Source organism: Typopeltis vanoorti, chromosome 1, assembly GCF_054136105.1.
Source record: "Typopeltis vanoorti isolate ZY-2024b chromosome 1, IOZ_Tvanoo_1.0, whole genome shotgun sequence".
Lineage (NCBI taxonomy): Eukaryota > Metazoa > Arthropoda > Arachnida > Uropygi > Thelyphonidae > Typopeltis > Typopeltis vanoorti.
This window is the reverse complement of record NC_143549.1, coordinates 66,178,933-66,201,200: the sequence shown is the minus strand read 5'-3', so window position 1 is coordinate 66,201,200 and position 22,268 is coordinate 66,178,933. Positions and strand designations below refer to the sequence as shown.

Sequence of the window (22,268 nt, the reverse complement as noted above, 5' to 3'; positions counted from 1 at the left end):
GAAAGTAACACAATTATCCAAATCCAGTAAGTACATAAATTTTTTAATTTCTTTACATTTCATTTTGACAAAATAACATCAATAACGGGATCATCGCAAATGCTGATAATACGTGTTATGAAACCAAAACTAATAATATACTAACATAAACAATTTGTAAAAATATTCATATTAAATTATGATTGTTTTTACAAAGTGTTCACTTTAAGGTATACATTCTGGACAGACCCATTAGCTATGGATATGCTGAGGAGTAACTAGACAAAATAATGTATTATAGCTATTAAAAGAGCTTGATTTGAATGCAGCCGTTTTTTTTTTTTTATATGTTGAGCCCATACATGAGAGGTTGGTTGATCAACACAACAAGGGGAGGACTGTTCCACACCACAGCAGTTGCAGGAATAAAGGAGGAGGAGAAGAAACTTGTTCTGTGGGTTTCAAGGTGTACTGTGAAGGGATGTTGAGCAGCAGCTGCATGTACTAAGTGGGGAACTATTGATGCTATTTCAGATAAACATTTTCTATGGAAATATTTATAGAATACACAGTGTGGAGAACGATTGTCTGTGCGAAAATGAGGGTGGGTATGAGTTGGTAAGAGATGGGTCATTAATAAGTCTGATTGCTATCCTCTGTATTAAATCAAGCATTTTGAGGGAGCTTTTCAGGGGCCCCACCCCATACGTGAGAACAGTACTTGATGGTTGGGTGGATTTGTGATTTGTATAGGTTAACAGCTGTTGAGGGGTGAAGTAACATCTTGAGCAAAAGAGAAGTCCTAGTTTTTTAGAGACTGAGGATGAAATGGTTGTTATGTGTTTATGCCAGGAGAGGCTTGATGTGAGGATAATTCCAAGAAGGGAAATCTCAACTTGTCTAAAAATTTGGGTGTTGCCAAAAATGGTTCTCTTTTTTTTTTTTTTTTTTTATGAGAAATAAGACAGTATTGGATCTTATTAGCATTAAAATTGACTAGGTTATCTGAACCCCCACTGGAGGATGACTTGGAGATCAGAACTGAGAGCAGCGGTGGTTGATGTTCTGTAAGTTGAGGCGAGTTGTGTGGAGTAAGGTTTATCATAAGAAAGGGAGGAGTGCAATGTGCCGTCATCTGCAAAACTGTGTATTGGGTTGCAGGTGAGCTGAAGTAGGTCACTGATATATAGTAGGAAGAGGGTTGGTGAGAGGACAACCATCCACCACCACACATAGTGTGCGTCCAAACAGAAAGCTAGCAATCCAACTACAGAGGTCTTGAGATAGACCAAACGATGGCAGCTTGCTTAGTAAGCCCTTGTGCCAGACCCAGTCAAACACCTTGGACATATCAAGTGCAACCACTTGAGATTCACCAAACTTCTCCATAGCATTTGTCCAGAGGTGGGTGACATATGTGAGCAGATCTGTTGATTGGCAGTGATGGAATCCATACTGGTGGGCATTTATTAGAAGGGTAGCTTCAAGGTAGTGTAGGAGTTGGGAATTGATGATTTTTTCCATTACTTTGGACAGGACTGAGGTGAGTGATGGGGGTGGTAGTTGGACAGCAGTGACTTGTCACCCTTCTTGGGAATGGGTTGAATATAGACCAATTTCCAGGCTGTGGGATAGACCAGTGGAGTAAGACAGTGTATATATAGGCGACATACGACAGGAGTCAGTTTTGGTGCACAGCTGCTGGACTAAATGAGATATCAGCAGGTGCTAAAGGAATGGACAAGAGTTAGCACTGCTCCTGACCTGGATTTTCCACTCTTGATCACTGCATGTATATATGGTCATCTGGGTTCTGAGTAGATGAAGAGACAGTTGAAAAGTAGATAACCAAGATAAATAACCTGAGTTCTGAGGAGATAGGGAGATTGCTGAAAAGATCCAGCAGCAGCAGATAACTACAATGATTTGGCATTATGTATCATGTGAAATTGGGACATTGAGGGAATATGGTCATCAAAGTTTGATGAACAGATGGATGGGAGGAGAAGAGATATGACAGAAACATATAAGGCAATCTCACAGTCACAAGTGAGACTGTGCAGCTTATAGCTGCTGGAGGTAGGAAATTGGGAGTGGGTCATTCCTGGAAGCTGCTAATTGGATGTCTCATGCAATGTGGTAAGTATGTGAAATGGCTACCATTAGCTGGCATGAGTACATTTTATGAACGTGTTCAAGGAGAGATATGACAGGTGTTTAAGTATGAGTGATTATGAGATCTTCACTCAAAACTTTGGACTCCTTCAAAGAGCATGCAGAATAATAATTTAAATAGCAATTTCATATATGGGACAGTTTATAGTACTGTCTTGAATTACAGTTTTGCTGATTATAGTGAGCAATTTTCTCACATGATATATGAAATATTTAGAGAAATATTTGAGAAGTATTGTGAGAGAAATATTATAAAATATTCACTTTCTGACTTTAGTTTATTATACCTCTGAGTACTACAAACAAACAAAAAAAAAGTATAGTAATGACTATTGACATAAAATTTTCAAACAAATTAATGCAACTAAACAATAATGTTTAATGTAAATAAACAAGAAACTCGTAACAATGTACGTACAGAAAGACAATTAAAATAACAGAAATGAATGAGCACAAAGAGAACAATGTTAGGCAAAAACTTATGGCAGAGTTAGCAGTAATAGAGAACAGCAATAAAATTAGAAAAGATGGTAACAATAGGCAGGCAACACTGGTGTTTGCTCTCTTGGTCAGTGAAAGAGTGGATATATTTGTGAAAGTCATGCTATAATAATAAGCAAGGCGGTGTCATTTATAAATAGTCATCCAGTTTGTTAACTGAACTGAAAATCAGATAGAAACTGTTGAAAAAAGAGGAAAAATAATACAGAAAATTTACAGTTGAATGTGAATAGTGAAAGGTATGCAGAAATGTATATAAGTGGATGTTCTTCATTGCAGTAGAGTATAACTCTCCAGTTTAACCTAGATGTTAGGTTGCTTAACAATCAGAAAACAAAGATTATGGTTTATCAAAGTTCAATGTCTGGCTATGTGTTCAAGTCAGTTTCTCTTAAGCCACACTGGAGAACAATATGCTGCTATGGGAAACACTAATGCCAAAACTGTTGTTTGTAATGTACTAGCATCTGTACCCCAGAAAGATGCCTTGTTAGTTTCTACAAGACGTTCTTATAAGTTTTTAATTTGCCAGCAATTTTTGAAAACCTCTGTCAAGAGTCACTGCAAGATACTTTTGGGTTCTATTGTATTTTGCCATGCTATTTTTAAAGCAGACTTTACGGACACAGTTTGATTATTTAAATGAAGTCTGCGTGGTTAGCCTTGTTGCTTTGTGCTTTGCAACCATATGCCTGGGGAAGGAGTGTCCTAGGTTCGAATCCTGTCGGCGACGTGAGGAGTTTAAGGATCTTTCTCAGCCATAGCTAAGTTAGCAGGTCTTGGGCGTGGACAGCAGGATTTATTCCCGCAGTTTATCTGGGGTTTTTCATCCTGCAAGCAGGCAAACTGGTCGTGGACACACACACAGATTACAGTCAGGAATACTGATCCAGCCATAGGCCTGATTCGTCAGCTAAGCCGGTTCTGTAGCCCGGATAAAATTTTTTTTTTTTTTGGGGGGGACTTAGATGGTGCCATACATTCCTGTAAAGGGAACTTACGCTGTATCATCACACGGTAATTAATTAATTTAAATGAAAAGAAAGGACTTCAGTTTTCTGCATATTCAGTTGTAAAGCACCACTGTTTAAAGTAGTTCTCAGGCTTTGATAAATCCTCCGTTAGTGTATTCTCTGCAACTTGAAAGGAAGTGCTCTGCATACATACGTTTCTGAGACAGCGATGGGGATGTTATAGGTGAAGATACTGAAGCTAGCACAAATCTTTGTGGAAGATTATTCCTTAGCTTATGGAATTTACTTTTGGCATCATTAGAATATATAAGAAATCATCTATCTGACAGCATATTATTTACAAGATCAGCAACTTTGAGAGAAGAAATGACCTGTAGGAATTTCAGGATTAGACCGTCTCACCAGTGTCATAAGCTGCTGAAAAATCCACAAAAACAAATCGTCTTTAGGCATTTATCAAAACCATTTTCAATATAGGTAGCCAAGATCAACACCTTATAATAGCAACTTCTGTTAGATCTAAATCCTGCTTGCTCTATGGTATCTTGCTGTAGATCATTTGGAGAAATCCTATTATATAGAAATCTTTCAAGAAGTTCAGACAGATGCTTAACAAAGCAATGGGTCAATAGTTTGTAACAAGAGATGGCTCTTCCCAGGCTTTAAAATATCTATTATTTTGGATCTCTTAGAGCAGGGGGGGGTGTCAAACTGGTGGCTTGCGGGCTGCCCACAATGCAATTTCGTGCGGCCCTAAAGATTTTAAAAAATGGATGGTTGATTTTTATAATAAAACAGAAATACTGTATTTACTCGAATATAACTCGTCCTTGCATATGACTCGCACCCTATACCCTGATTTTACTTTATGAAAAAAGAAATTAAAAAGTTTTGCATGTACTGTACATCGCACACAAAAATAAAGTTTAACCACTTTCACTTCGGGACGATAACTTGCTCCCTGCGGTAATAAACAACACGCCCCCCAACTGCCATTATACTGCAGATGCAAGAAAAACGAGTAGTTTTATTGTACCACTGAATAAAGTACAGAGACATTTGCTGCCTGTGTAATATATTTCTCAACACATGTAATATATTTCTTTAGTGCGATTAGAGACAACTGGTATAAAAACGGCACTAACTAATGAGTCACATGCCCCCCCCCCCCCCCCCCCCCCCACACACACACTTAACCATGCTGTTTAGACTTAAGCAAAACCATATGTTTCACCAGCAAACACAGTATCTAACTAAAATCTATTGTTTTTAAATAATATGGAATTTGGTTGAAGAGAATTAGCGTTTCAGCTCAAAAATGTCAGTTTGACTTTGTGTTTTGGTAACGCAATCTTTTGTTAATACCGCACCAATCATATCCACGTCTTCATAGCTGTTCTATCTCTATTGGTCTACTATTGCTGTCTATTTTACGTTCTGCTTTCACTTCTCAGATATTCGTGAAGGGTGTTCATTATGTATCTGAAATCTGGTAAATTACTTGTAATTTTTACTTGGAATAATGGGAAAGAAGATGACAATGTATACAAGGAACCACACTTGAGGCCAGAATTAGCTATAATGAAGAGGAGATTCTTGGTAAGTCATCCATATTTTTAGTTTTTTTCTAAAAACTTTAGTATATAAAAATCCCCACATATATGTCGCACCATGATTTTTTAGCTTTAATTTTTGGGGAAAAAAATGCGAGTTATATACGAGTAAATACAGCATCGATTTATTCATTTTCATAGTTACAATATGGATGCAATGACCTGCTATAATGTAATTGCAGTAATAAAAATTTATATCGCAATTTCAATGTTAGATCCGATCCTAATCAATGGTAAACTATATTTATGCTTTCATTGTTAATTTATAGCATGCTGCTGGTAGCATACTGAAAAAGTTGAATTCTATTGGCTACCAGCTGTTCACATGATGCACAGTATATGGACTCATGGGAATCCAGCTATGAGTTTATAATTGCTTGCTACAGTCAATCAGTGATATTTGAAGTTCAGTGCACACGATTCAATGACAATCTAGCAGTGAGAGAATCCCTTTTATTATTATTTTTTATTTGCAATAGTATCGTGCACTGGTTTACAGTTTTGTGTGTTTTTATTCAAACATTTTTATAAAAATTGTTACTAATATATTTATTCACTGAGGCAATGTCGCTTTCCAAGCCAACAAGAAAAAGAAACACTGCTGATGAGAGGAGAAAATTTCAAGAAAAATGAGAATTAAATTACTTCTGCACTGAAACAAAGGACAAAATTGTGTGCATTATTTGAAACGAAACAATTAGTGTCGCCAAAGAATATAATATAAAACGGCACTACGATAAAATTCACAAAGAACAATATTCACACTTTGAGGGTAAACTGAGAGAAGAAAAATTAAGTATGAAGAATTCACTTCAAAGTCAACAAGTATTTTCAAAAATTATGAAAGGTAATGAATCAGCAGTGAGAACTAGTTATGAAATCAGCTATTTATTGGCGAAACATTCCAAACCTTTTAGTGAGGGTTCCTTGGTTAAGTAGTGTATGATAAAAGCAGTCGCAAACATATGTCCCAAAAATGTTCAAGTATTTCGCGATATTTCTGTGTCCAGAAATACTGTGATGGAAAGAATAACTGAAATGGCAGATAATCTGCATGACCAAGAAATATCTGCAAAAGTACAGTGCTTTTTCAATTGCACTTGAAGAAAGTTTCGATATTCATGACGTGGCTCAAGTTGCTTTGTTTCTTCGGGCTTGTGACGACAATATGAATATTACTGAAGAGTTATTAATGATTCCCATCCATGGAACCACTACAGGGGAAGACATTTTTGACACCGTGTGGAGCATTTTTGAAAAATACCAACTTCCTCTGAACAGGCTCGCAGTGATAACTGATGGTGCTCCAGCAATGACAGGCAAAAATAAAGGTTTTGTGTCAAGACTTGCAGCAAAGTTAAAGGAAATGTATCCAAACATTCGAAAACTGCAATCTTTTCACTGCATCATTCATCAGCAGGTCCTGTGCTCCAAAGCGTTGGAAATGAGCAGCGTACTCAAGCCTGTGACAAATACTGTGAACTTCATCCGATCCCGAGGCCTCAATCACCGCCAGTTTGCTCAATTTCCAAAAGACTTGGAGAGTGAATTTGAAGGGCTACCCTATTACACAGAGATTCATTGGTTATCTTGTCATAATGTTCTAAAAAGCTTTTTATTACTTTTAGAGGAGATCAAATTGTTCCTAGAAATGAAAAATTATGATGTTGCATTTCTTAATGATCAGACATGGGTACAAGATCTAGCATTCTTAGTTGATATTACAGGACATTTGAGTGATTTAAATGTCAAACTTCAGGGGAAAGATCAGTTAATAACACATGTATGATGCACTGGCAAGTCTTAGATGTAAGTTGGTTTTGTTTCATCATCATCATCAAATTCCTGCCATGTACCCTCAAGGGGTGTACAGGATATGACAGTACTACATGAAAAAATTACATCATTACTAACTTTCTATCTACAATTTTCCTCCAAATCAGTCTGTTACTTGACAAGACTCCAACATTATCAGATCTTATATTTCTATCGTCTAAGGCACTTTGTACCGTATCAATCCACCTATATCTTGGTCTTCCTCTGGGTCGTTTTCCTGCCAACCTGGCAGAGAACACTTGTTTTGCTAATCTTTCCTCTCCCATTCTATTTAAGTGACCATACCATCTGAGATTAGCTCTGCTAACGCATTCCTGCATGCTGACAATGTCAAGTTCTTTCCTAATATCCTCATTTTTAATATGATATTGCCATTGATGCCATCTGTTCACGCCTCTAATCTTTCTCAGGACTCTCATATCTGCGGTCTCTACTCTTTGGTCAAGTGTTTTACTTCTGACCCAGCTCTCAGATCCATAAGTTAAAATTGGTTTGAACACAGTCTTGTATACAGCTAATTTAGTGTTCCGACTAATTTCTTTCTTATTCCATATGAATTTATTCAATTGACTTCCCACGATACCAGCTTTGCTGATTCTGTTGTCTATTCCTATATTTAGTTTACCATCTTCAGTAAAAATTGTGCCTAAGTAGCTGAAATGTTTTACTTGTTCCACAGGTTCTCCATTCATAACACAGTTGACATTTTCAATGATTCTACCTATTTTCATTGTCTTTGTCTTTTTATTGCTGACCTTCATACCATATCTATTACAACAGCTATTCAATTTAGTCAGAGAATCTTGCAGACTTGTAGCGGATTTATTTAGAAGTATAACATCATCCGCATAAAGCAAAGAGCTGACATTAACATCTCCAATTTTGATATCAGGTTTAATTCCACATTCCTTCATAATGTGATCCATATAGATAATGAATAACAGAGGGGATAATGTACATCCTTGTCTCACACCAGATTTAACATTAAACCATCTTCCTGTACTTCCTTCAATTCTAACTGCTGACTCACAACTCAAATAAAGACTAAGTATTGCTTGATATAATGCCCCATTGACACCATATAACTGCAGCGTATTGAATAGCTTCTCTCTTGGCACCTTGTCATATGCCTTTTCCAAATTGACAAAACTTAAATACAGATCTTTGTTATATTCCCATGCTTTCTCGACTATTTGTCGTAAAGTGAAGATCTGATCCTGACAGCCTCTATTTGGCCTGAATCCAGCTTGTTCTTCACCAAGCTTTTCTTCCACAATTCTCCTCAACCGTTTCTCAAGTATACTTGCACAGATCTTGCCAGGAACACTCAGTAGGGAAATACCTCTGTAATTCTCGCATTCAGTTTTATTTCCCTTTTTATATATGGGTACTATGAGAGCTCTACTCCAATCATCGGGAATTCGTCCCTCTGTCCAGGCTTTCTGAACTATGCAGTGCAGCCACTGTAAGACTCTTATACCACCATACTTCAGCATTTCTGGTCGAATATCATCTACTCCTGCTGCCTTTCCACATTTCAAGCCTTTGATGGCTTTTTCTAATTCAAGTATGGATATGTATTCCTGACTGCATGCCTGGTCAGTGTTTTTTATCACTGTGCTGTCATCACTGCTTGTTTCATTTAGCAGTTTTTCAAAGTAATTACTCCATACTTCAAGGATATCTTTTTCTCCTGTTTTCATTTCACCTTTATCATCTCTAATTCCTTTTACAGCACTCTTTCCTCCATTCCTAAGCTTCTTCAACAACCTCCAGAATATTTTGCCACCTTCTTGATATTTATTTTCTATATTCTTGCCAAAGTCCTCCCATGACTTTTGTTTAGCTAGTTTTACACACTGTTTAGCTTTCTTACATTTGTCTCTGTATTCTGTAAGAGTAAAAGCTGACTTATTTGCCAGGAACTTTTGATATGCTTTCTTCTTTTCCTTCACTGCCTCTTTAACTTCCTGTGTCCACCAGGGAGTTCTGATTTTTTTATCTTTGCACACAACCTCACCACATGCCTCTCTGGCAGAATCAATCAATGTTTCCTTCAGAGTTTGCCACTGAATCTCCAAGGTTTGATTCCTGTTCTCAAACTCTTTCATTTTCTTTTCAATAATATTTCTGTATTTTAGTCTACAGTTTACATCTGAGAGCTGCTCAACTTTTATTCGCTTTAAAACTTTCTTACATGTTATTCTTTTCAATATGAAATTCAATTTTATCCTGCTCAAGACTAAATAGTGATCACTTCCAATTTCAAATCCTCTGTACACTCTGGTGTCCTGCACCAGGGAGAAAACATCACTATCAACAATAACATAGTCAATGAGACTTTTCTTATTCCTTGCCTCTTCTCTCCATGTGAATTTGTGCACATTTTTATGTTGGAACATGGTGTTAGTAATAACCAGTCCATGTCCTGAGCAGAAATCCAACAGATATTTGCCATTATTATTAGCTTTGCTCTTTTCTCCAAATTTTCCCAAAATATTTTTGTATGTCTCACAATCATTTCCTACTCTACTATTTAGATCCCCAACAAGGACCAACTTTTCCTTTTTCATTGTGTCAGTTGCGTTTTCTAAAGCCTCAAAAAATTCCTCCACTTCTACCTTAGTAGAACCTTCTGTGGGACCATAGGCACAAATAAGTCTCATTGTCCAGTTCCCCATTCTCATATTTGCCCACATTACTCTACTTGAGACTGACTGCCATTCAAGAAGATTAGCCTCGTATTTTGTGTTGAATACTATGGCTACTCCTTCTTTTCCTTGATTGTTATTGCCTGAATATAACATTTTGTATTTATTGCTCAGAAAGATCTCACCAGTTTTGGTCTTTTTTGTTTCAGTCACCCCTATTATGTCGATCTGGTACTTATCTAATTCCTCAGCTAGCTCCATTTCTTTGCCATTCAGGCTTCTTACGTTGATAGTACCGATCTTTAACTCTGGTGATGTAGAGTTGGGGTTTGTTTTCAGATTTGTTCCAGTAGCTGACTTTTCGCTGTTCGCCCTGGTTCCCCGGCGAAAACAACGGGGGCCTTGTTTAACCGGGCGACGCCCCAGCCAGCATGAAATTTTGTCATGTTGTACCATCATTTTTTTATTTTGGTTTAACCAATAAGAATACAATTTGGTCGGCTAAATCCCAAATTGCCAGCCCATCCTCGTTCGTTCAGTATCAAAGTAGATACCCAACAGGGTGCACCACGAGAAGGTGAGGATTGGACATTAGGTCAGAAGCCCTGGTCGGTTCTCCGCATTCCTTTAAAGGCTATGTGGAGGTCTCCTCTCAGTTATACAGCTTTGACCCTTAAGCACCCCGGTTTTGTTTCAAAATCATTTAAAAGAGAATATTCTAAATTACTTTCCTATGTGTGAACAGTTAAGCAATAAGAATCAAAGTTTTACCTTTTCTCAATATTGTCCCAACTAGAAAAGATAAAAGAAGAATTTGATAGGCGATTTAAAGATTTTAAGGAGCAAGAAGAAGTTTTTTCACTTTTTACAGATCTTTTTCCTTTAATTTTGAAAAAGCTCCTATTTGTATTCAAATGGAACTTATTGATTTCCAAAATGATTCCATTCTAAAAGCGAAATACCAAGAAGTTGGTGTACCAAAAATATACAGTTATTTAGGTCAAAAATATCCGGAAATAAAAAAGTTTGCAGCAAATATCCTATGTTATTTTGGAAGCACCTATTTATGTGAACAAAAATTATTCTCATCTACGAAAGGTAAAAAAACAGCCCACAGATCAAGATTAACCGACGTCGTCCTTTCTGTCATAAGCTCACTCACAATCTTTAAGTCCAAATTTTGGCAGGCTGGTTAATAATAAACGTTGTCAAGTGTCGGGAAAAAATAAAATACTGAAATTAAATTATTATAATTATATTATGCAAGTATATATATATATATATATTAACCCGATTATTTTTCCCCAAAATATTTTCAGTAACATTTAAAAAATTCCCCAAAATATAGACCCCCCCCCCAAAAATATAGAAGTATTTTATTTCAACACAAAGAATTTCAAACTGACCGGAGGCTCTGTAAATTTTTGTGATGGTTATTAATGGGAGTTTATACATTTTTTTAGAATATATAAATATAAATACAGGAATACCCTGCATAGCGCAGTTAATTGGTTCCAAGAAGCGTCCGCGCTATGCAAAACTGCGTTGTTCGAGGTCTATTTATAAAGGTTTTCAATGTAATTTGTTTATTACAAAAATTTAGGATAATAAAAATGTTTAAAAATGAAAAAAATTGTTATTTTTATTAACTAAATAATAAATAAAATCCTTTTAAACAGATATAAAAGTTGTAAATATTGCTTCAATTTTAGCATACAGTAATTTACTTTTTACTAAAGTAGTCTTTTAGTGTTCGTTGAACCATCCTTGTCTTCCCTGTCTCTTCAAGTACTAGATCTCTGTAGCATTTGATGGCATCATTGAGACTTTGTCTCACTTTGATGCTTCTTTCCAAATTCGGGTCGGCATTTATGATAAAGTCAGAAGCTTTGTTGATTTTTCTCACAAAAGCTGAAAGGTCAGCAAAGGAAAATTCTTCAACCATGACATCAGTGGGGTCATCTTCGTCTTCTTCTGCTTCATAGGCTCATTGTTGTTCCAACTCCAAAAGGGTTTCATCACCCAGATCATTTGAATGAGAATCAATACATTCGTTCACATTGTTACAATCTAAATTTGTAAAACCCGAGATCTTTGCCCATCTGCACAATTTCTGTTGAGATTTCCTCTTTCTGTGTTGCAAAGGCAAAGTCCTTTGAACAATGCGGCATGATATTATGCCATACAGCTCTCTCATGTTGCTTTGAGTCACCTCTTGCCAAGATTCGTAAATATTTTGAATGGCATCTTTTATCTTAAATTTCTTCCAAAATTCACTCAAAGTCCAAGAATCTTCTTCTGCTGCAGCTTTAACAGCTTGAGCAAAAGTTCATCTTAAATAGTAAGCCTTGAAAATGGAGATAACCCCTTGATCCATCGGCTGCAGAACTGATGTTGTGTTTGGAGGGAAAAAATAAATCTTGACATTTTCATCAAAGTCAGTCAGTGAGCCAGGCCATCCAACTCATCAACAGAGTTGGATGGCCGCACGTTGTCTAATAAAAGCGAAATTTTGAAAGGAATATCATTCTTTTTACAATAGCTTTTAACTTCAGGGAAAAAACAAGTTTTAAACCAGTCATCGAAAATTGAACGAGTCACCCACACTTTTTTTATTCGAACGCCAATGAATAGGTAAATTGTTCTTTGTAAAGCCCTTAAGAGCTCTTGGGTTTCCCGCTCTGTACACTAACAGTGGCTTCAATTTTAAATCACCTGATGCATTACCTCCTAGTAAAAGTGTCAATCGGTCTTTTGACACTTTATACCCAGCTAGTGTTTTTTCCTTCTCTGCTAGAAATATGCGCGATGGCATTCTCTTCCAGAACAAGCTAGTCTTGTCAGCATTAAAAATTTGATCATCTGTGTAGCCTTCCTTCTCAATAAGCTCCTTCAATTCACTGGCACTTGGGCTTTCACCTTGGATTCTTATGTTATGGAGTCCCATACGCTTTTTGAAATTGTACAACCACCCACAACTTCACTTTCATTTTCTTTTATCAAATAGACTTGTTACTTTTGCCTGGATTATCATTTGACTCAAAGGAATCTTTTTCTGATTACAATCTTCAATCCAGATCGTTAGAAGGCGTTCCATATTTTCCATTGTAGAAGATCGATTTCTCGTGATCACTTTTGACATATAAGAAGCGGTGCTCATTCCATGTTGTTTAATCTTTTCTTTGCTCTGAATAATTGTTCGTACAGATGACTCATTCATTGAATTCTCACATGCTATTTTAGCAAACGAAGCGCCATTCTCTGACATTTTATAATTTCAATTTTCTTCTCTAATGTCAACCACTTGCATTTTTTTGTTACTCCAACAGTGTCTCTTTTCACTTATACTTAATTAATAAAAAAATATTAAATACTAATATTAACGTAAATAATAAAATGCTGTGGGGAAAGAACGTGTCTACGTGAGAGCCAATCGAATAACTACTGCATAAACATGGCTCTCGACTGTCACTTGCAGCACCAGGGAATAGTCGGTCAGTGTTAACAATGTCAGTGTAATAATTATAAGTGTAATAATTATAAGCGTAATAATAAAAACCGCACGGGGTGCTTAAGGGTCAAAGCTGTATAATTGAGAGGAGACCTCCACATAGCCTTTAAAGGAATGCGGAAAACCGACCAGGGCTTCTGACCTAATGTCCAATCCTCACGTTCTCGTGGTGCACCCTGTTGGGTATCTACTTGGATACTGAACGAAAGAGGATGGGCTGGCAATTAGGGATTTAGCCGACCAAATTGTATTCTTATTGGTTAAACCAAAATAATAAATGATGGTACAACATGACAAAATTTCATGCCGGCTGGGGCATCGCCCAGTTAAACAAGTCCCCCGTTGTTTTTGCCAGGGAACCAGGGCGAACAGCGAAAAGTCAGCTAATGGAACAAATCTGAAAACACACCCCAAATCAACATTACCAGAGTTAAAGATCGGTACTATCAACATAAGAAGCCTGAGTGGCAAAGAAATGGAGCTAGCTGAGGAATTACATAAGTACCAGATCGACATAATAGGTGTGACTGAAACAAAAAAGATAAAAACTGGTGAGATCTTTCTGAGCAATAAATACAAAATATTATATTCAGGAAATGACAATCAAGGAAAAGAAGGAGTAGCCATAGTATTCAACACAAAATACGAGGCTAATCTTCTTGAATGGCAGGCAATCTCAAGTAGAGTAATGTGGGCAAATATGAGAATGGGGAACTGGACAATGAGACTTAAGTGTGCCTATGGTCCCACAGAAGGTTCTACTAAGGTAGAAGTGGAGGAATTTTTTGAGGCTTTAGAAAAAGCAACTGACACAATGAAAAAGGAAAATTTGGTCCTTGTTGGGGATCTAAATAGTAGAGTAGGAAATGATTGTGAGACATACAAAAATATTTTGGGAAAATTTGGAGAAAAGAGCAAAGCTAATAATAATGGCAAATATCTGTTGGATTTCTGCTCAGGACATGGACTGGTTATTACTAACACCATGTTCCAACATAAAAATGTGCACAAATTCACATGGAGAGAAGAGGCAAGGAATAAGAAAAGTCTCATTGACTATGTTATTTATTGTTGATAGTGATGTTTTCTCCCTGGTGCAGGACACCACAGTGTACAGAGGATTTGAAATTGGAAGTGATCACTATCTAGTCTTGAGCAGGATAAAATTGAATTTCATATTGAAAAGAATAACATATAAGAAAGTTTTAAAGCGAATAAAAGTTGAGCAGCTCTCAGATGTGAACTGTAGACTAAAATACACAAAGATTATTGAAGAAAAAATGAAAGAGTTTGAGAACAGGAATCAAACCTTTCAGCAGGAGTAGATGATATTCGACCAGAAATGCTGAAGTATGGTGGTATAAAAGTCTTACAGTGAATGCACTGCATAGTTCAGAACGCCTGGACAGAGGGATGAATTCCCGATGATTGGAGTAGAGCTCTCATAGATCTCAGAATTACAGAGGTATTTCCCTACTGAGTGTTCCTGGCAAAATCTATGCAAGTATACTTGAGAAACGGTTGAGAAGAATTGTGGAAGAAAAGCTTGGTGAAGAACAACTTGGATTCAGGCCAAATAGAGGCTGTCAGGATCAGATCTTCACTTTACGACAAATAGTCAAAAAAGCATGGGAATATAACAAAGATCTGTATTTAAGTTTTGTCGATTTGGAAAAGGCACATGACAAGGTGCCAAAATAGAAGCTATTCAATACGCTACAGTTATATGGTGTCAATGGGGCATTATATCAAGCAATACTTAGTCTTTATTTGAGTTGTAAGTCAGCAGTTAGAATTGAAGGAAGTACAGGAAGATGGTTTAATGTTAAATCTGGTGTGGGACAAGGATGTACATTATCCCCTCTGTTATTCATTATCTATATGGATCACATTATGAAGGAAAGTGGTATTAAACATGATATCAAAATTGGAGACGTTAATGTCAGCTCTTCGCTTTATGCGGATGATGTTATACTTCTAAATATATCTGCTACAAGTCTGCAAGATTCTCTGACTAAATTGAATAGCTGTTGTAATAGATATGGTATGAAGGTCAGCAATAAAAAGACAAAGACAAAGAAAATAGGCAGAGTCATTGAAAATGTCAACTGTGTTGTGAATGGAGAACCTGTGGAACAAGTGAAACATTTCAGCTACTTAGGCACGATTTTTACTGAAGATGGTAAATTAAATATGGAAATAGAAAACAGAATCAACAAAGCTGGTATGGTAAGGAAGTCAATTGAATAAATTCATATGGAATAAGAGAGAAATTAGTCGGAACACTAAATTAGCTGTATACAAGACAGTGTTCAAACCAGTTTTAACTTATGGATCTGAGAGCTGTGTCAGAAGTAAAACACTTGACCAAAGACTAGAGACCGCAGACATGAGAGTCCTGAGAAAGATTAGAGGCGTGAACAGATGGCATCAATATCAATATCATATTAAAAACGAGGATATATTAGGAAAGAACTTGCATTGTTAGCATCCAGGAATGCGTTAGCAGAGCTAATCTTAGGTGGTATGGTGTATGGTCACTTAAACAGAATGGGTGAAGAAAGATTAGCAAAACAAGTGTTCTCTGCCAGGTTGGCAGGAAAACAACCCAGAGGAAGACCACGATATAGGTCGATTGATACGGTACAAAGTGCCTTAGACGATAGAAATATAAGATCTGATAATGTTGGAGTCTTGACAAGTAACAGACTGATTTGGAGGAAAATTGTAGATAGGAAGTTAGTAATGATGTAATTTTTTTCATGTAGTACTATCATATCCTGTACACCCCTTGAGGGTACATGGTAGGAATATGATGATGATGATGATAAAAACCGCGCTATACAAGGTATTCTTGCATATATAAATATGTACATATTTGATTTATTCAAATAAAATTTAATTTTGGTTTAATTTGGATTAAATGTTATCTATTATATTAATATTAATATAATAAAAATGTTCTTTATATTATTATTCTTTTGAGTTATAAAATAATAGTATAATGATTATGACAAGTCTTGTAATGACTTAGAATAAATAAAATTTTTGGTATTAATTTTCCAATTTATTTATACTCATTTTTTCACTTCCCTTCAATTCTAATTAGTGCAGGTTTTTTTTTCGAAAAATTTTTGCGGCCCACTTGAGATACACTTTTATAGCAAATGGCCCACGATCCAATTGAGTTTGAGACTCCTGTCTTAGAGTGTTGGTAATGTTCCTTTCTCTAAGCTGACATTATGCATATTAGTCAGCCATTTAATGACCACCATATGCCTGGAGAAGGAATGTCCTAGGTTCGATTCCCGTCGACGACATGAGAAGCTTAAGAATCTTTATCAGCCATAGCCAAGTTAGCTGGTCTTGGGCATGGACGGCAGGGTTTTACCCCCAGTTTATCTGGGGGTTTTCATCCTGCAAGCAGACAAACCACCCCTGTGAACAAACAGGCTAATCATATGATATACTACTTAATTCTCCCCATTCCTCGACCATCCTAAAGGGTGGTCGAGGAATGGGGAGAACCCCCACACGAATAAATAATCGACAACTGGGACACAGTTCTTATGAATTCTGGATAGATGTCATCCAGGTCAGCTGCTTTCTGTTTTCAAATTCAATAGCCTGTACAAGTTCTAGAGAAGTGAAAGCTTGTGAAAGAAGGGGTAAACAATAAAGCATATTTTTCTTGGATTTCAGCCTTGCTTTCACCTCTTTTGTAGTTCATTTGTCATGTGGATAAGTTGTTAGAGAGAGATGATGTACTGTGCAATGTCATTAACATTGATGAGGTAATTTTTTTTTTGAAGCTCTAGAACTGGAATCAAGTCTTCTTATTAAAGACCATGCCTTAATAATGGAAAGTGTGAAGCTAGTGTTATTCAAGGTCTTGATCTATTTGTCTTTCCTAGCCTGGTCAAGAGAGTGCAACAATTTGAAAGTTTTGAAGTACCGAAATTATCCTGTAATTCTTGAAATAATCTTTAACTTTCATCATTTCATCCAGGGATGTATTCTTTTCAATAACCTCTTGGAATTGTCCCCTTGGCAGCACCCTTCCTCCCCCCCCCCTTCAACTACCCCAGTGAATCTCATAGTTGCTATCAGCAGTTTTGGGTTTGATCCACCTGAAGTTGGAGTCAACTTGCTTAGCAAATGATCTCCAATCAGCTTTATGAAAATCCCATCTACATTAGAATAGCAATAGACTTCATAATAGGAATACAAATTCCTATTGTGTAGATGGTAGGACAATATTGTATTTGGGAAGACATCAAGTACTTTTCTGCTGATAGGGAGTCATCTGTAATCATGAAAGGTGGTAAAGTGCTTGGATTGTCTTCAGCACCAAAAACTAAATATAGGTCCTGATTTTCCACCCAGTTAACCAGAATGTCTAACCAGAAATACTAAGGCCATCCTTGGTATCCCCATAAAGAATGATGGCTGTTGAAATCACCAAGTTGAAATTCTTAGGTGATGATGTTGAAGAACAGGATTATGCTAGATGGCACTGGGAGGTTTATATACAGGTGTGATAGTTAATCCACAAACCACTACAGAAGTATTAAAGATGTTGAAACTGGAATTTGGTTGGTAGACAGTATAATTAACGATACTGTTCTAAATGTAAGTGGTGATTCCATATTTAGGATGATTAATGCCAGAGATCATGATATATCATTGTTGTCAGATCCCATCTCTTTATTCCAATTACCATAATTAAAATCACCCATAATTACAGTTTTCTTTCTAAGCTAATTTGCCTATAAATTTTCTTCTCACTCCCCTCCACAGTCCATGCAGTAAGCCGAGTGGCTATGTGCCTCGCAACCATATGCCTGGGAAAGGAGTGTCCTGGGTTCGATTCCTGTCACCGATGAGGAGCTTAAGGATCTTTCTCAGACATGGCCAAGTTAGCCGGTCTTGGGTGTGGACAGCAGGGTTTTTCCTCCCGCAAGCAGGCAAACTGTCCCCGTGAACACACATGGATTACAGTCAGGAATACTTAAGACCCAGCCATAGGCCTGATTTGTCAGCAATGCCGGCCCTGAGCCCGGATAAAATTAGAGGGAAACTGAGATAGTGCTGTACCCATAAAAGGGACTCACGGCCGTTGTATCATCCTATGAGAACTAACTAACTCTCCTCCACATAATAAGGTCTACACCTCACACCACATTGCCTTGAAACCACTGCCATAATTTGGCACCTTGAACTCCACAATTTATTTATTTGTGCCTTAGGATTGATTGAGCCCTCCAATGAGGGATTAAGTATGTATTTGATTGAGCCCTCCAATGAGGGATTAAATATGTATTTTATGACTATAGATCTGTATGTTCATGGGCCAGTTTGCCTTTTCTGAGGGACGAAAAAACCCGAGCTTCTGAGTGAAAAATCTCTCTACTTTTGTACGAGACTGGCTAACTCACTTTTAGTCAAAAGAGACCCAATAAAGCGTCACGGATGGGAATCGAACCCAAGTCTTTCCAACCAAAGGGCTTCGTCTATACTGACTGAGCTATGGAGGCTCAACTCCACAATGAATGAACTTAACTCCACTGCTTACAGATGATTTTTGGATCTATAAAAAGTCCCACAAACACCACTGATGTGACTGTTCTATGCCTCTCCATTCCTCTCTATCACCTAATCTAACCTAACCAAGCCCACTTTCCCTAGACCTGTATGTTTTCCCCCACTTCTCAAGTCCATCCAATCTTTTCTTTTTTGCTCAATTGTCCATCCAACATCCACTCTTTCCTGCAGGTTCCTTGTTCATCCAACTATCCCCCCCCCCTGCGTTTCTTTGTCTTGCATTCCTGCTTTCTCATTCCCTTCACTTTGCACTACTCACTTTTCCATTCACAAGTCCTCCTTCAATCTCTTCTATCCTACTCTCCTGCTCTTCCACATCAGTTTCTTCAGTTGACTCACTCAAAATCATTTAAATGCACTTCCATCCATCTCTAAGCTCTGCTAGTATACTAGTCAACAATCTCTTGATATCTGATCTCACAGTTTCCTTGTTCCCAACCAAATCATTAATTTCTATTATGACTACCAACTCTTTTACCCACTTACTCCTCATATTCAGTGCCTTGCTCTCTACCTCCAGAAAAACAAATCATGTGCACCTTTCTCATGGTCATCTTTCATTCCATTCTTCACTCTTCCATGCATATCTATAATTCTCCTCATTTCACTCTGCATATTTCACCTCTTGCCTCATCTTCACCAACTTTGATTTTATGCTTGGCTTATGCTCAAACTGAATCAGATTCACTTTGAATATATTCAATGCAGTTACTCTGAAATTTAGACAAATGTTAGATAATATCTTTTCAAATTATAATCTAAGATATCCATACTAGTATAACAACACACTGAGATTAAACATCAGGATAAATAGCAACACAATGAAAAGCCAGAGTCATGAGTATTGTTATTATTATTATCTAGACCTCCAGGGAGTCAAGGACTCATCGAGGGAGGCTGTAAATTACCCAACCCAGCTATCATACCTTCTCTTAAATTCATTTACACTAGATGCACTCACTATCCCTAAGGGTAAATTATTCCACTCACTCACTGCTCTCTGAGAGAAAAACCTAGCTCTTACCCCTTTCTTGAGAACAACCTTAACCTCCATGGATGCCCCCCATGTTCTCTCCCCGCCTTCCATATAATGAAAAATTTCATCATTTAAAATGCTATAACACCCATTCAAAAGTTTATAGACCTCTATCATATTACCCCCTCTTTCTCCTGTTAACCAGAATCTGCAATCCACATACTCGCAATCTGTCCTCATAATCTAAATCCCATAATCCGGATATAATCTTTGTAACTCTTCTTTGCACCCTTTCCACAGCTTCTTTATCTCCTTGGAACCCAAGAGACCAAATCAGAGCTTCTTTATCTCCTTGGAACCCAAGCGACAGTAATCCAAGTGTGGTCTTATCAAAGCCTTATAAAGAGGTAAAATTACTTCCTTATCCTTACATGTCAAGGTTCGCTTCAGCATAGAAATTATCCTCTGAGTTGTATTTGCAACTTTTGCTATGTGACCTTTGAACTTTAAATTCTTATCCACCAATACACCAAGATCCTTTGTCTCTTCAGTTTCTTGTATCATAACCCCGCTAATATAATATGCTGCTGGATCTCTAATCATGCCAAAGTGCACAACTTTACACTTACTAACATTAAACTGACAGCCAGTTTAGTTTGCCAGATTTCCAGTCTATTCAAATCATTTTGTAATTGCTGAATATCAGTAGAATTCCTGATTGCCCTGCCTATCTTCGCATCATCAGCAAACAATTGCAAATCTGATGATAGACTCTGCTTGAAGTCATTAATATATAGATTGAACAATAATGGCCAGGACTGAACCCTGAGGTACACCACTGGTTACCTTAAATCGGGCAGATTCACACCCACTGTATACCACTTTTTGATATCTGTCAGTTAACCATCCCCTGATCCAAGTCAATAGATTACGTTCCAATCCTATATTCTCCAGTTTACGCAACAGCCTATCGTGTGGTATCCTATCAAATGCCTTAGAAAAATCCAACATTATCATAGTGTATCCATTTCCTTTATCCAACTCGGCAGTAACATTGTTATAAAATATGAGCAAATTGCTAAAACATGACCTTCCTTTAATAAACCCATGCTGTTCCCTGCAGAGTATAGAATGATTGTCTACCCATTTCTATATGCGAGTTCTTACTAACTTCTCTAAAATCTTCACTACCACACCAGAAATACTAATAAGTCAGTAATTAGACACATCAGTTTTTGCACCACCCTTGTGCAATGGAACTATATTACATTCCTTCCGTTCCTGAGCTGAGACTCAAGTTACAAATGTATGAAAGGCCTAGCCAATTCAGCTGAGCATTCCTTTAACAAACGGGCAGATACTCCATCTGTCCCTATTGACAAATTTTTATCCAGGTTATGCAAAAGCTCTTCAACCTCATTTTCATGAACCTCTAACTCTTCATCTAAAGTAGCAGTACCACTGTGCACCATACTACATACACCTGGTTGATATATCTTAGCAAAGTGGGCACTCATTAACTGAACAATCTCCTCAGCTTCCGACACTCGTGTACCATCTGCATTCAATAAAGTTATTCTTCCACATTCATTCTTTCTTTTGCTTGCGGCATAATGATAAAATTCTTTTGGATTGCTTTTAGCTTGCATGGCCAATTTCTTTTCATACTCTGTTTTAGCTTTTCTCACAATACTCGTTACTTTTCTGGCCTGAGCTTTATATATTTCATAACTCCTCTCACTCTTATTCTCACGATACTCTTTCCACACCCAACCTATTTACTCTTCGAACACTAGGGATACATTCAGATACCGCCTCATTCAAGCACTTTTTCAAAGATTCCCATGCATTGCTGACATTTTTTCCATTCAGTAACTGATACCATAGGACCAAAGATAGTATTCTTCTAAGTCGATCATAATTTCCAGCTTTGTAGTTCAGCATGTAGCCTGTTTTAATCGGAGCTTCAATACAAGTATATACTCCCCAAGAAAGAACAGCATGATCACTGTCACCAATTGGTGGTAAAATAGCTACATTCTTGACATGCTATGAGCAAATCCAACACTCTTTGACCTCGAGTTCCTTCTTTCACATGCTGCTTGAGAAAGTTATCCCACAACAATTCAATAAATTCCTGTTCTTTCTCATCATGAGGTTTCTCTTATGATGTCAACTAAATGTTTTCACTATAATTTATCTTTTTGAAGGAAAAAAAGAAAACTGAATTTTAGTGATGGGGTGGGAACAAACAGTTCTGTCTAGGATTAACTATCTTAGTCCTGACTGAAAAAAAAAAAAAAAAGCTTAGAAAATTCTTGAAATAACAGACCAGATTTGAATCTCTTTCCTAAATAAGTGATGCAAGGCTAAACCACTGAAGTATGATGTGAAAGATACATCATTCATTAGAAACAAAAGCATATTTTGTAATGAATGACAAAATTT

General features: G+C 37.1%; 1 protein-coding gene across 1 annotated transcript in view; it reads right to left on the bottom strand.

Moving 5' to 3' along the window:
- LOC150110053 (transmembrane protein 98-like) overlaps nucleotides 1-22,268 on the bottom strand; it is a 114,417-nt gene that overhangs the window by 45,874 nt on the left and 46,275 nt on the right. The gene's annotated exons all lie outside the window — the stretch shown is intronic.